The sequence below is a fragment of the Symphalangus syndactylus genome, chromosome 18 (genome assembly GCF_028878055.3).
Source record: "Symphalangus syndactylus isolate Jambi chromosome 18, NHGRI_mSymSyn1-v2.1_pri, whole genome shotgun sequence".
In the NCBI taxonomy this organism is placed as follows: domain Eukaryota; kingdom Metazoa; phylum Chordata; class Mammalia; order Primates; family Hylobatidae; genus Symphalangus; species Symphalangus syndactylus.
Genome location: NC_072440.2, coordinates 98,044,631 through 98,056,646, shown reverse-complemented (window position 1 = coordinate 98,056,646; position 12,016 = coordinate 98,044,631). Strand labels below are relative to the sequence as shown.

Sequence of the window (12,016 nt, the reverse complement as noted above, 5' to 3'; positions counted from 1 at the left end):
TGCAATGCCGGTAAGTGCTATACAGGAGAGGTCAAGGTCCTGTGAGAATACTTGATTGATAGAAGATTTGACCTAGGCACAAAGGTCGTGGAAGTGTTTCTAGAGAGAATAAGATTTGTGCTGAATCAGAAGCATGATTAGAGCTTACGTAAAAGGGGGAAAGAGGAGCTCTCAGATAGAAAGACATTAACTGCAAAGCCCGAGTGACAAGAAGGGGAGGAGACGGACGGCTTAGACTGCTGGAGCAGAGAGATAAGAGGGCTGTACGGTTACAACTGAAGCTGGAATCATACTTAGGGCCCTAGTGGGCACACTAAGTTTTTCATACTGAGGAGTTTGTTCTTTATTTGAAGTGTCATGGAAGGCATTTAAGTGTAAGCAGAAACATGGGAGGAGGGGGAAGAAAACTAATAAGATTTGTGATTTGAGCAGAGCTCTCTGAACTGTGCATGCTGGACTGAAAGAAACCAGAGTTATGTGTCCAAATGCAAGTTGAAAGGCAATTGATCTCGATGACAGGAGCTTCGCTAGGAAGATGAAAAGAATTGGACAGATTGAAAGCAACAGAAATTCTGTCATCTCCTGGTTTCTGATGTCAAACCACCACAATTTAAACTAGCTGATACAATTTGATCTTATTGAACTTCCCCTCCCTGTAGTTTAGAAAAAATATCATGGCAAATACATGGAATTATGACAAGAATTTATAAGAATAATACGTCAGGAGCTGCGTGGGTCATCCCAGACCTAGAAGGAAACTGAGAAGGAACAGCTAATACTTAGGGAGCCCCAAGAATGAGAGAGTGAGTGCTGTGAACAGTTTGAGAAAGGAAAAAGAGAAAGGAAATTGCTTTGAAACACTTGAGACCTTTGGCATTAGTTGATGGTTGAAGAGATTAGATTACAAGGAATTGAGAAGAGAGAAAATAATAAAAATATAGAGACAACATGGATAAGCCACTCTCGGGAGATAATACTTTAGGAAAAGAGAGCATTTAGTGAAAAGGCATCAGATCAAGGAAAAGTAATAGGAAGGAATATTACCTTTAAGTCTAAACAGAATCTTTATTAAGTATGATGTTAGCCATAAGCTTTTTCATAGATGCTCTTTATTAGACTGAGGAATTTCCCCTTTATTCCTATTTTGCTAAGAAGTTTTATCAGGAATGAATGTTGAGCTTTTTTAAATAGTTTTTTCTGTATCTATTGAGATACTCATACTGGTTTTCCTTCTACTCTGCTAATATTACGAACTAAACTCATTATCTCTCCAAATTTAAATCAGGCCTGTATTTTTGTAATAAACCCTTTCTGATCTTGATTTATCTGCTTTATATATTGATTACTTTGATTTAGTATTTTCTTGGATTTTTAAATATGTGTTCATGAGAAGTGTTTGCCTTTTGTTTTCCTTTACTTCCTTTTGTTTTATAATGTCTGTGTCAGGTTTTATTATCAGAGTGAGGTTGGCCTCTTAAAATGAGTCAGAGTGTTTTTCTTTCTCTTTTCTTCTTTTTCATTTTCCTTTTTTCTTTCTTTTCTTTTTTTTCTTTTCTTCTTTTTCCTTTCCTTTCTTCTTTCTTTTCTTTTCTTTTCAGATGGTGGAGGGGTGGGAGTGCAGCTGCACCATCATAGAGTACTAAATCTCAATCTCCTGGGCTCAAGTGATTCCCCTGCCTCAGCTTCCCAAGTAGCTGGGACAACACATGGATGGCACTGCATCCCACCCCTCCATTTCCTGAAATGTTTTCTGTAGACAAAGAATGCCGATTCTTTCTTCCTAAGATGTTTTATAAAATCCACCCATTAAAACTTCTAGGCCTTGAGTTTTCTTTATGTAAGTGTTTTCTCTGTGGAATATTAATCTATTTGATATGGTTGAACTTAAGTATTTCAGTTTATTATTAGTCATTTGTAATTTTCTTCCTCTATTCTTTTTTCCACCATCATTTAGATTTGAGTATTTTTATAACTGCATTTTACTTTATTGATTTGACTTTTATCTATACCTTTTATTTTGGCATTTTTTGGTAGTTGCAAGATGTGAAATATAATGAGTTCAGTGTCAGATTACAGCTAATATTGTATCACTTAATGGAGAAACAGAAACTTTTCAATCACATGCATTAAACAGATCCATTTATCCCAACCCTCTTCTTTATGCTGTATTTGAAGATTATCATGAGGTTTCTGGTAGGCATTAGCTTATGAAATAAAGAATACTTTTTATAATATAGAACTCTAACAGTCACCAGAGAATTACATATAATTCTCCCATGTCACAATTCAGAGATGCAGATTGATTTTTCCATCACAAAACAGTTAGCTGCTTGCCAGTGATGATTTTGAATCCAACATTTATCAAGCTCCAACATTTGATAAAATTCTGTGGTGGCAGTACCTCCTCTGCCATAAGAGGAAGTAAAGGGTAAATAAAGATTTGGAATATCCTGAGGTGGAGCAGAAAGGGAAAGAGAGACTTCATCTACCTGCCCTAATGCAAGGTGACTAAAGAATCATTCCAAACTCACACCTTAGGGAAGAGTACAGGCTCTGGAGACTGATAGGTTTTGATGAATTTGTTGATTTAATGATGTTTTTACTTCTCCTTTGTCCTCAACAGCATCAAGAACAATTCTTTATACAGGTCTACAAAAAGTAAATGTTCTTGGTTAGCTGACTGTGACAGATTCTCATGGGACAAACTGAAATGATTGAATATATGTGTTTTATTGCTCTCAGAAGGTCAAATCTTTGCTTAAATTGTTTCCAGCTACTTTGAATGAATGAAACAGACACTCTTCACAGCATATTTTCCTCTTTTTTCAAATTATTCACAATTCACAAAATGGTTCAAAATGAAACAAGAAGAAATATGAATAGGACCAGCCCTCTTTGACTCCTATACAGAGTATTATTAAGAACCAGGGCTATAACGAAGCATGATGCATTACAGGAAACAAACTGTCCAGTAGCAACTTTTTTCATTAAGTTTAAATGGCTCCCCATGTGAAGGTTTTCAGTGAGCCTTGCAAGCACCCCAGCAGTTAGATCCCAAGCCTTGGTGTATCCCACCAAGGAGGGATGTTTCCTGCCTTAATATTGACTATTGACGGGCTTTGGCCCAGAGTAATTCAGGGAATTTCTGAACTATGCAAGGAGCTGTAACTATGCTTTGTCCAATTACATCTGAATCCTAGTTTTGGAGAGGAACTGCTCACTCCAAGTTTGTTCTTTCCATGTTTTTCCCATCAAGTGTAAAATATCTTAAAGTTCTCTTTAATTCTGTGAAGTTATTCTCCTTATAGTCATCAATAATAATCCTTTATCTTTTTTTTTTTTTTTTGATGGAGTCTGTCTTTGCACCCAGGCTGGGGTGCAGTGGCATGATCTCAGCTCACTACAACCTCCACCTCCCAGGTTCAAGTGATTCTCCTGCCTCAGCTTCCTGAGTAGCTGGGACTACAGGCATGTGCCACCATGTCTGGCTAATTCTTGTATTTTTAGTAGAGACAGGGTTTCCCCATGTTAGCCAGGATGGAATAATCCTTTATCTTCAAATTATCTCTTTCAATTGCTGTGTAGTTTCTTTATCTTTATTGGATCCTGACTGATACAGAGCCATAGAACAGAGATTAACAGAAAAAATCTTGATTAAAACTAGTGACTGCCAAGATATTTAGAGAAGCATTATGGGGAAAAAGTCAGAATGTAAAATTAATTCAAGATTGGGAAAAAAAGTCTGATGAAATCAGAGGCTCTTGGGATGCAGCCCAAAACTGTAGCATGAGCAAGAAAAATCCAATCAAGCCTGGGAGAACTGCAATTGATAGGTATGTCTCAGCAAACTGATGATGTATTTCCAAATCTCAAGGTTTTTCAAACTGACAATAATAAGATTTCCTATATTTGCCTACGACAGGTATAAATAGCATAAAAATTAACAATCAGATTAAAATTAATGTAAAAAAATAAAAATGGAAGTAATCTCTACTAGAGTGTGTAACAGTTAAAGAAAGAGGAAAGAAACATGAAAAGCAGCTCAACAGTGAAAGACAGATTTATTTTGGAGAATAAACCTGAGAGGGCCTTCTGGCCGATTTTGGTCAGGACCATTCTCTCTTACAGACTAAGAGTATTTATTGGTGAGAGAGCTTATCACATGCTTGGAATGTTTCTATTTGGGGGAGAAGTTTATGGCAGGATTGGAATATCTCTGGTCGGAGGGGAGGTTATCCTGGAGCTGACATCTCTCTGGCCAGTGGTGGTGGTGGTTATCTCAGGGCTGGCATGTCTCAGGTCAAGGAGGGGTTTATTTTATGGTGGGAATGTATCTGGTTGGAGATGTCATTTGTGGTTTACGGTCATGCTGACCTTAGCCATTAGGCTGATGCCCTTTGGATTTAGGCAGTTTTTGATCAAGTAGGACTTTGGAATTGCAGTGCTTGTCCAAGATGGCAATGTCCTGCTCTATCAGAGTGCAAAGGAAAGCATACAATGTTATGGAGATCACTAGCAATAGGGAAGATTCAAGCCAACTCGGGAAGGAAACATCTAAGCAAGTAAGTCATGAAACTCAGCAATACAAAGCCTGTATTTTATATTTTTGTTAGTTATCTGATTATTTAATTGTAGAAGAGAGAGCACTCATAGCATATGGTAACCATGCCAGAAATCTGACTTTGGTGATATGGAAACACTGGTGATTTCAGAAATGGTAAGGAAAGATAATTCAGTCAAAGATAGGGCCCCTTCCCATCACATAAAGGAAAAACTTAGAGTGCATAGCTACAAATTCAGAAAGGTGGCCTCTGAAGACTGGGGATCTTAAGAACACTTATATTCACAAATAACACATCTACCTCCTGGAGAAACTCCCACTGCTGGTTTGAATATCAACTGAAGAACAGAAGGCTAAAGATTCCAGTGTGTGGATTTGTAAAGTGACAACTTCCAGAGCTTCACTGGAAACTGAATGAATGAACACTAGCATAATAGGCAGGCTGAGAAAATTCTTAAAAACATTTTTAAGCGGGTGGATCACCTGAGGTCAGGAGTTTGAGACCAGCCTGACCAATATGGTGAAACCCCGTCTCTACTAAAAATACAAAAAAAATTATCTGGGCATGGTGACACAGGCCTGTAGTCGCAGCTACTAAGGAATCTGGGAGAGAAGAATTTCTTGGACCCGGGAGGTGGAGGTAGCAGTGAGCCAAGATCGTGCCACTGCAATCTAGCCTGGGCTATGAAGTGGGACTCTGCCTCAAAAGAAAAAAAAAAAAAGATTTTTAATGGATTCTTATTACCTTGAGTAAAACGCACTTCCAACTCCTTTTCAGCATTATTTTTTTAATTTGAAGAGCACTGTCCTTTAATGTCATCAAGTTTTACAAATATTCGAAAGGGGCTTTAAAAATACCAGCTTTCATACATGACTTCTTGGAGTCTTTCATGCGCATGCCTGATGTAGGTAAATGCTGGAAATGTTCAAAGCTGTGATTTGTGTCAGAAGAGATACTGTTCCCCTAGCCAATTTCATTCTGAGCTGCTCAAGCCTTTGTCCCTGGAGCCATCAGGTGATCAAAAATAACCCAGATGCTGAACTTCCACTTAATAACTCCACAGGGTATACAACTTGTCAAAAAATCAACCAGAATGATTCTTTTTACTATTTCTTTGCTTTTTATTCTTTTGCTTTTTAAAAACATTGACAGATATGTGATGAAATAAACATTAACTCAAATGTCAAGAGACCTAGGATTACATCTTGGCTTTGTTGCTATAGTAGTCTGAGACTTTGGGGTTCATGTTACTTCTCTGGGCCTTAGTTTTCTTAACCAGAAATATGGACAGTGATGACATTTTCATGTAGCTATAGGTAGAAAGTCCCTTTAAAACATATGGTAGTGTGGAGATAAAAGATAGTACTTATTTTTCCCGACAGCAAAACAGAGTACAAAATAAGTCATTTAAGAAGACCTCTATTCTTCAGCCAAGAAGCCAATCCAAATTCAGTTGCCGAAGGCTCATTATGCAAAAGAAATAAATAGTTTGCAGAGAGAGAGAGACTTCTCAAGTTTACAGGCTGAAGAGTTACCACTCTCTCCTTACACGCAGGTCATGGAAGGATGGCTAACTATGATTAGTGGAAAGAATTGGAGGCTGCTTTTTTCACCAACCAACAGAACAATGCCCGTGTTCACAGAGCTTTGCTTCTCACATGAACATCGTGATAACTGACAGGTGGTTTGCCCTCTGTGGTAGCTCCAGACACAGCCCCACCTGTCCAGTGCCTGTTTCCATTCAGATTTAGGCTGAAATGTACAGGTCCTCCCCTTGAGTCTGCTCAATGCCATCACAGGTCCAATCTTTGTGTTGGTTGGTCAATATAGCGGCAGATCTCTGTCCACTCAGAATAACATGGCAGCCTTTACTTCCTCTCTGATACTATCCCCCTGCAATCCTCAAGGTGAATTTCACCTGTGATCCCCTTCCACACTCATACGGATGGTAAAATCTTTAGAAAAGTACCTAGGAAGTATCATTAGCAAAAGAGGAAAATGGTGAAACTCGCACACACACACACACACACTCCACGACAGAGGAAAACAGCAATCCAGAGACCACATCCAGAAAGTACAAAGTCCAGGCACAAAAGTAAAGAAACTCTTACTCAAAATTTCCTGTGTTGTCACATGATAAAAAGAGCAGAGGCTTTAACTCAGAAAAGATTTAGTTTCTACCCTTACCAGCTGTATCCCCTCAGATAAGTTAATTAACTTACAGAGCTGGTTAACTCATCTATAAAATAAAGATGATAATACATGCTATAGGGTCATTTTGAAGGTTACATGTTTTGTAAAGCAACTAGAATAGTTCCTGACACTTAGGGAGTGTAAGGAACTTGTAAATGTTTAACATTTCTCCATGTTTTATTACTCAAAGCAAACAGCAGTCTATGAAAAAAAGCAAATAGACCCTGTTATAATGCAAAGTGATAAGTGACTATATCATAAGTAAGAACAAGGTAATATGAGAATCAAAAACTTAGTCTTGAAGAATAAAGTCTCACCAGCGAGAGAAAATACATCTAATAAAGGCCATAGCAAGAGCCAAAAGTCTTAGGCAAGGCTAAGAGCACTGAGTTGCGGGGTAGTTGAAATGAAGGTTCTGTTTGAGTTTTCTCATAATGGGGTAGGGGTTGGCTTAGGGGTGGGATTAGAAAGGCGATTGGCTTCCCAAGAGATGACATTGCAATGTGGCAGCCTCTACTGGGGCTACCCTGTAAAGGATCTAAAACATACCTCAGAGGCATGGTAAAAAAAGGCTAAAAATGTGGATGTCCTAAGTTTATGTAATAAGATGCACTAGAAGATAAATAGCTTCAAATTCTCCATTATTCTCAGTGTTCTAATCACTGAATTTTTGGTTTGTGACCTCTATGATTAATCTTTAATATAGTCTTGGTGAGTTGTACATGAATTATGTATTTCCTTTTTATTTAAACATAATCACTTGAAAAAAATTTAGGTCTCAAATTTTACCATCTCATTATACCTCTAAGAATTTGTCATCTTTTCTTCAATTTTTCCCCAGTTGCAAAGAAACCCCACTGAGTGTCATAATCAAAAATCTTTGTATTTTTAGGACCTTGAAAAAGTGGGATTGATAAAATACAATACAAATACAACAGTATTTTATTTCTCTTTTTTCTTATAACAATATATTCAGCAAGGAAATTCTTCAATTGCCCTGTATAAAAATCTCAGGAAGCTCCGCAAATTTTCTGATTACTCACAGATAATACATAGATTCCATGGTCATTTTTAACTGTCAACACAATTTCAATTCTATTAAAAAGTCATTCTCTTCCAGGTATTAATTATACTTAACTACTCAGCAGTTTTAGGCCTCTTTCCTTAGCTTAAACTGAACAAAAAAAGAAAGGAATTTCATCTTTTTCTTTTCTCCCTTACTTGCCCCTCAAATTGCTAGGGGCTACAACAGACACTTCTGGGGCTAAAAAGTGAGAAACAAAGAGGTAAAGGAAATCCAAGTTTTTCCTGCCATAATAAAACCTCATGAACTCCAGGTGTGATAGTCATTTATAGCCTACTATTTCTCTGGTTGATTCTTAAGTGAGTTCTTTGGAGGATCCCTTCCTGAACCCCTCCACTTGCTACTTTCAAAATGTGAGTGAAGCAAACTTCTTCCAGCCTCTGCTTGTTCTTCAGCCTCTGCTGTTGTGAAAATATACTAGGAGTTCACTAGGCAAATTATGCAAATGGAAGCACTTCAGGAAAGAGATACATATGTGGAAAAATACTCCAAGTATGTTGAAGTTCAAGACAAGGGCAGCGAGAGATGAGGTTGAAGGCTAGCCTGAGGACAACCCATGAAATAGTAAGCAAAAAATAGTAACCACTCTCTATTGAGGACTTACTGTATCTCAGGCACTCTATTTAGATTTTTCACGTATAAAATCCATTCAGTTCTTATAAACACATAAAAATATGAGAAGGAACAACACACTTTAAATAAGAAAGTTACCTGTCAAACTTATACTTACACAAAACATAGTGATCTTTCTAAACTGTGAATCTGATCATATTATCTCTTTGTTTGGAATACTCTATGCTGAAGAAAAAAACTCAAACTTCTTGTAATGGTATGGAAATTCATGGTCTAGTCACTCCAGCACCTAGAACAATCTCATTTATGATGGCTGAGTCTACTCATGGTTTCTTTAAAGGATTAAAAGAATAAATCACTTCAAGTGATCAAAAAAATATTCACAATAGTTTCTATTGTGGTTAATTTGCCTTGCTGCTCTTGCCCCCAGCCCCTTGAAGATGTCATTTATCCCCTAGACTACTCCAGGCTGCTCACACTGAACTCTGAAGAACATGATGGTTATGTATCTTATGAACTTAGTGGGCTGGCCTAACAAACATCCAAGAAAAGTCTGTTAAATGAAAGTCTGTTAAATGCAGATGTGTTTTGAAAATCTTGTCCCTACAAATTATTTGAAATATTATCATGTAAAAGTCTCAAAACTTTGGAGCCTTTCTATCAAATTAGAATAAATAATATCATTAGATTGAAGGCAGGCTATGAACACTGTCTTGTATGTTTTCAGTATTCAGTTGACCCTTGAACAATGCAGGTTTAAACTGCACAGCTCCACTTATATGTGGATTTTTTAAAATAAAACTTACACCAAGGGTGCCTGCCTCTCCTTCCACCTCCTCCTTCTCTTCTGCCTCTGCCACTCCTGAGACAACAAGACCAACCCCTCCTTTTCCTTCTCCTCAGGCTACTCAATGTGAAAATAATGAGGATGAAGACCTTTATGATGATCCACTTCCACTTAATGAACACTAAATATATTTTCTCTTCCTTTTTAATTTTTTGTTAATGTTATATTCACATATAATAGATGTGCTTATTTAGTGATCCATGTGATATTCTGATACAGGCATACAAAACTATGGAATGTTTCAAGAATATGTCTTTCATCCTTGTGCAAGAACCATGCTAATCTCTGTATCATTCTCATTTTAGTGTGTGTGTTCCTGAAGTGATGACATAATTTTCTTAACATTTTTTCTCTAACTTATATAATTATAAGAATATAGTATGTAACACATATGACATAAAAATATGTGTTAGTTGACTGTATATTGATAAGGCTTCCAGTCAACAGTAGGCTATTTTTTTTGTTAAATTCGGGAAAAGTCAAAAGTTATTCTTGGATTTCCTTTGTTTAAGTTCAGGGGTACAAGTGTAGGTTTCTTACATAGGTAAACTTCTGTCATGAGAGTTTGTTGTACAGATTATGTCATCACCCAGATATGAAGCCTCATACCTATTGGTTATTTTTCCTAATCGCCTCCCTCCACCCACCCTCCACCTTTCTGTGCATGGGTCAGCACTCCTCACTCTCCACATTGTTCAAGGGTCAACTATATATTAATTCTCTTTTCTATTCGTTCCCCTTTATAAAGTGCTGGAGGCAAGAAATCATCTATATTAACTGTCAAACAGGTTGTCTGGACATTGTTGATCCTCATTAAATGCTGGTTTCAATTCCCATAAATGAGGGAGTATTTACGATCCCAGAGTGTTATTTAATAGCTACTAAGCCTTTACTGAAGAGCATTAAAGGTAAATTGGCCCAAACACTTGTATCAAACTTATCTAAATAAATGTTGGGAGACAGATTTTACAACTAAACCTCAGATGTTCTATAAAACTATTTGTGTGCGCACGTGTGTGTGTGTGTACACATATTTTAATAAGAGATAGCAGCTATTTGCTTTTAAACAAAGCTCATTTAAACAACTATAAGCTTTGGCCAATGTATTTTCATTGCACTCAGAATATGCAAAATCTGCTTTATACTATACTCTAGCTGGTAAAGTATGTATTGAATATAATTACAATACTAAGCCCGAAGCACATAATGTTTCCCTTGGTTACCTTTTAATTATCTTGCCCATTACCTTTTAATTATAAATCTGCACGAGCATTCAAAGCCCTGATCATCCCCCTTGACCCTGTTTATATAGAAGACCGGATTTCCTTAACGCCACAGCTACTTCTTGACTCTGACTTTAAGTAGCACCTAGAAGCAGTGATGTGCTGATAAATGTTTATAAATAAGCTGGAGGGGAGGAAGGGGAATGATTTGTAGCATTTGCTGATTTCTGTGGAGCTAATATCCTCTCCTTGGCCAATTTCAAGGTACCAGTATGATGCCAATAAATACAGAGTTGACAAAAGATGCCCAGCAGTACACATGTATGGCATTTTATCATATGGACACAATAACGTAAATTACTAAAGAACATGTAAAATGATGCATGTAATATAATGTTTAAAAAGTGATGAGTTTTAAGTATCTGTTCATTTTATTTATTTATATTTTGAGGCAGAGTTTCGCTCTTGTTGCCCAGTCTGGAGTGCAGTGGTGCAATCTTGGCTCACTGCGACCTCCGCCCTCCGGTTTCAAGCGATTCTCCTGCCTCAACTTTCCGAGTGGCTGGAACTACAGGCACCTGCCACCACGCCCGACTAATTTTTGTATTTTTAGAAGAGACAGGGTTTCACCATGTTGGCCAGGCTGGTCTCAAACTCCTGCCCTCGTGATCCACTTGCTTCAGCCTCCCAAAGTGTTGGGATTACAGGCGTGAGCCACTACGTCCGGCCCCATTTTATTTTTAATATAATTTATTTAACTGTAAGTTTATATAACTTACGTTTAAATAATGGTTGTGTTAAACAACCAGATCACAAAATTCCTAAAAAATTTACAACTGGATCTCAGATCCAGCATACAAAAGCCTACAATAGTGACCTGGACATTGTAGGTACACAGTGAATACTTACAAATGGCTTGCTGAGAGTACTAAATAAAAATATTTAGCAAGTTGGCTCTATTCTCTTTCCTAGGGTATGTAATATAGATCAAATAAAACAAAGTCAGATGACTAAAGACCATATAGAAGGTGAACCTCAAACTTCTACAAACGAAAAGAGACTGCAGATGCTCTGTAATTTGTCCAATTTTTTGACACCTAATTTAAAAAAAAAACACATCAATTTGACATGGAACAACTAGGTATACAGAAAGCATGATGCATAGAACATACTCAGAGCTTAATAAATAGAAGACTATGAAAGAAGTCTTGAACAGGACTCAGATAGGCCCGTCCTTTATACCTGAAACTGAACATCTACAAATGCTTAAGATAGATTTAAAAGTTATCAACAAAATCACACTATACATCATGGTTTATATTTAAATGTAAAAGAATATACGTTCTATTAATAAATTAGAATTTAATCAATTGCATGTAACTTAAAAACCTTCTGGTACATATAGCAGATATATATATATTTCTAACTTTTAGATTAGGTTCAGGCGGTACATGTGCACGTTTGTTACGTGGGTAAATTGTGTGTCACAGATTTTGGTGTCCGATTATGTAGTCACTCAGGTAATAAGCACAGT

The 12,016-nt window shown here is 37.1% G+C and overlaps 1 non-coding gene across 1 annotated transcript; it reads right to left on the bottom strand.

The window, feature by feature from the left end:
- Window positions 1-9,484: 9,484 nt before the first annotated feature.
- LOC129468680 (U6 spliceosomal RNA) lies at window positions 9,485-9,588 on the bottom strand. The gene has a single exon (XR_008652761.1). It is a non-coding gene; the product is annotated as a U6 spliceosomal RNA (small nuclear RNA).
- Between the last annotated feature and the right edge of the window lie 2,428 nt (window positions 9,589-12,016).